Raw genomic sequence first — 4,064 nt, forward strand, 5'->3', positions numbered from 1 at the left:
CCTTGTTCCACATCCTCTTTTGAATCCAGCTTGCACCTCTGGAAGTTCTCTGTCAATATACTACTGCAGCCATTTTTTAATTATCTTCAGTAGGATTTTACTTGCATGTGACATTAATATTGTTTGGTAATTTCCACATTCAGTGGGATCACTTTTCTTTAGGATGGGTACAAATATGGATCTCTTCCAGTCAGTTGGCCAGGTAGCTGCCTTCCAAATCTCTTGGCATAGCCGTGTGAGTGCCTCGAGCAGGGCATCCATTTGTTGAAACATCCCAATAGGTATTCCGTCAATTCCTGGAGGCCTGCTTTTTGCCACTCCCTTCAGTGAAGCTTTGACTTCCTCCTTCAGTACCATTGGTTCTAGATCATATGTCACCTCCTGAAATGGATGAAGATCGACCAGTTCTTTTTGGGTCAGTGACTGTGTATTCTTTCCATCTTCTTTTGATGTTTCCTGGATCATTCAATATTTTGCTCATAGGCTCTTCTGATATTGCAACTTGAGGCTTAAATTTTTTCTTCAGTTCTTTCAGCTTGAGAAATGCCAAGAGTGTTCTTCTCTTTTGGTTTTCTAACTCCAGGTCTTTGCACATTTCATGATAATAATTGACTTTGTCTTCTTAAGCTGCTCTTTGAAATCTTCCATTCAGCTCTTTTATCTGGTCATTTCTTCCATTTGCTTTAGCTACTCTCTGTTCAAGGGCAAGTTTCAGAGTCTCTTCTGACATCTATTTTGGTCTTTTCTTCCTTTCCTGTTTTTTTAATGACTTTTTGCTTTCTTCATGGATGATGTTCTTGATGTCATCCCACAATTCCTCTGGTTTTCGGTCACTGATGTTCAATGCATCAAATTTACGCTTTAGATGGTCTCTAAATTCAGGAGAGACATATTCAAGGTCTTATTTTGGTTCTTATGGACTTCTTTTAATTGTCTTCAACTTCAACTTGAACTTACATATGAGCAATTTATGGTCTGTTCCACAATCAGCTCCTGGCCTTGTTTTGGCTGAAGATACTGAGCTTTTCTCCATTGCCTCTTTCCACAGATGTAGTTGATCTGATTCCTGTGTACTCCATCTGGCAAAGTCCACGTGTATAGCCACTGTTTGTGTTGTGGGAAAAAGGTATATGCAATGAATAAGTCATTGGTCTTGCAAAATTCTATCACGGGATCTCCAGAGTTATTTCTATCACCAAGTCCAGCTTTTCCAACTACCGGTGATTCTTCTTTGTTTCCAACTTTTGCATTCCAATCATCAGTGAAAATCAACACAACTTGATTGCATGTTTGGTCAATATCAGGCTGTAGAAGTTGGTGGAAATCTTCAATTTCTTCATCTTTGGCTTTGGTGGTTGGTGCATATATTTGAATAATAGTAGTATTATCTGATCTTCCTTGCAGGTGTATGGATATTATCCTATTACTGACAGCATTGTACTTCAGGACAGATCTTGAAACATTCTTTGTGATACCATACCATGCCTGTTCATTTGTCATTCCCGGCATAGTAGACCATATAGTTGTCTGATTCAAAATGGCCAAAACCAGTCCATTTCAGCTCACTCATGCCTAGGATATTGAGCTTTATGCATTCCATTTCATTATTGACAACTTCCAATTTTGCTAGATTCATACTTGGTACATTCCATGTTCTGATTATTAATGGATGTTTGCAGCTGCTGCTTCTCATGTTGAGTAGTGCCACATCATCAAATGGAGGTCCTGAAAGCTCTACTCTATCCACATCATTAAGGTCGGCTCTACTCTGAGCAGGCAACTCTTCCTCAGTCATATTTTGAGTGCCTTCTGACCTGAGGAGCTCATCTTTTGGCACTATATTGGATGTTTCAGGGCTATTCACAGAGTTTTCCAGTAATGTATCACTGCTATTCATAAGGTTTTCATTGGCCAATTCTTTGAGAAGTAGAAGACCTGTTCCTTCTTCTAAGTCTGTCCTAGTCTGGAAGCTCCATTGAAACCTGTCCACCATGAGTGACCCTGCTAGCACTTCCAACACTGGTGGATAGCCTCCAGCCTCATAGCAACTTGCAAGCCACCACAGGACGACAAGCCGACAGACGTTAGTCTCCCTTAGCTGTTCCAAACCATTCTGCTCACTTCCTGGCCTCCCTTAAAGCCACTCCAAAAGCCCCCAGCGCCCATCTCCACTTCTGGGCCACCTCTTAAAGCCGTTTCCAAAATACCCCGGCCATGAATGCATTTAATACCACTGCAGTCTACCCTTTAAAATGGATGAAATGGCACATTTTGTGTTATTTGTATTTTAACACAAGAAAAAGCACCCCTAGATTTTTGTTGTTGTTTCTCATTGTTGTTGAGTGAGCTCCAATGAATGGTGAGCTTATGGCTAAAAAAGTGAAAGCTACCCGGTTACGTGATGTTGCTGGGTGCTGTGCAGTCAATTCTGACTCACAGTGACCCCATGGGACAGAGCAGAACTGCCCCATGGGGTCTTTTAGGCTGTTAGTTATGGAATGTTATGGAATGTTCACATGTTCGTTATTTTTCAAGCAGATGTCCATGGAAGTTTCATTGTCCACCTGGACCCAACAGGTATTTAAGCAAATGACTTTTAGCCATCAAAAAGTAGAGTTTTCTGTTCAAATTTCTGAAATGAATGTTTATTTTTTACTGCATCGTGCTCAGCTCCTAACTCAGTCTGTGTTTTGAACCTACCAGCTGCTCCATGGAGAAAGATGAGGCAGTCTGCTTCTGTAAAGATTGACAGCTTTGGAAGCCTTATGCAGCAGTTCTACTCTGTCCTAGACGGTTGCTACGAGTTAGAATTGACTCGATAACAGTGGGCTTGGTTTTTGTTTTTCTGGGTAGTCAGAAAATGTGTCGTTAGAAACTGATCCTTACATTGGGGTGCTTGCTAAGATTTTCTTCATGGTCTTTTGGCATTAAAAGACCAAAGACATTCTAGAATGGGAAAAAAAAAAAACAGCTGAACCCCATCTCAAGCTAAAGATGTACCCATATTAGTAGGATTGAGAACATTTCTACACAGGTTTAAACCAGTCTTACAGAAATGGCCACAACATTGGTGTCTAATGAACAACCACCAATCAACCAACCACTGCCATCAAGTCCATTAAAATTCACAGTGCCCTAGAGGACAGAGTGGAACTGCCCCAGAGGGTTTCCAAGGCTGTCAATCTTTACGGAAGCTGACTGCCTCATCTTTCTCCCATGGTGCAGCTGGGGGCTTCTAACCACTGACCTTCTGGTTAGTAACTGAATGCTATAACCATTGCACCACCAGAGCTCCTTGAACAACCACCAGTGACTGAGAAATCGGTATCTGAACCACTGGAAAACGAAAGGGTCTCATCGAAGCGGCCAAAGGCACACATATCAAAAAGATTACATCTAAAACGACCACAGGTGGCCCTGAGAGCTCTGGGATGACAGTGACAAGCATCCACCAACTCTTCCCCTCCCTCCAAAAGATAAAAAATTAAAAAAGTTGCCGCGGAGTCAATTCCAACTCCTGGCTTCTCCATGTGTATGAGAGCAGAACTGTGCTCTGTAGGGCTGTTATTTTCACACAATCCCTTCAAGTATTCATTTGCTAGTATTTTTCAATAAATTCTCCAGGCTGTTTAAATCTAAAAGGCAGTGCTGTCTCTGTACCTGTGGTCACAGATACAGAGCACGATCCTCACAGCTGGTCAGCTTGCTCTACTTTAATCTAATAAACCAGCTGGGAAAATGGATTCTGTTTCCTCTCTATTGGGTGTTTTTTTCATTCCTGTATGAATATGGTCTTTCATACCTTATCATCCTTTTTCAGAGGGCATGAACTTTTATTTGGAATCACTCCTTGATTCATTCCACAGGGTTTTCAATGACTGATTTTTTAGAAAGAAATTTCCAGGCCTTTCTTCTGAGGTGCCTCTGGGTGGACTCGAACCTGTCACCTTTCTGTTGGCAGCCAGGCCAGTCCTCATTTCTCCACCCAGGGACCCCTCCACTCCTGCTATGGAGTGTTTTATCACCCTACAATCTCACAGTCAGCCTGTGGTTCTCCACCAGGG

The 4,064-nt window shown here is 41.9% G+C and overlaps 1 protein-coding gene across 1 annotated transcript in view; it reads right to left on the reverse strand.

Moving 5' to 3' along the window:
- Positions 1–4,064, reverse strand: part of INSR (insulin receptor) — a gene marked incomplete at its 5' end in the record, with an annotated part of 174,746 nt that overhangs the window by 30,952 nt on the left and 139,730 nt on the right. The gene's annotated exons all lie outside the window — the stretch shown is intronic.

Source organism: Orycteropus afer, unplaced genomic scaffold (genome assembly GCF_000298275.1).
Source record: "Orycteropus afer afer isolate SDZICR_OR568_19922 unplaced genomic scaffold, OryAfe1.0 scaffold00774, whole genome shotgun sequence".
Lineage (NCBI taxonomy): Eukaryota > Metazoa > Chordata > Mammalia > Tubulidentata > Orycteropodidae > Orycteropus > Orycteropus afer.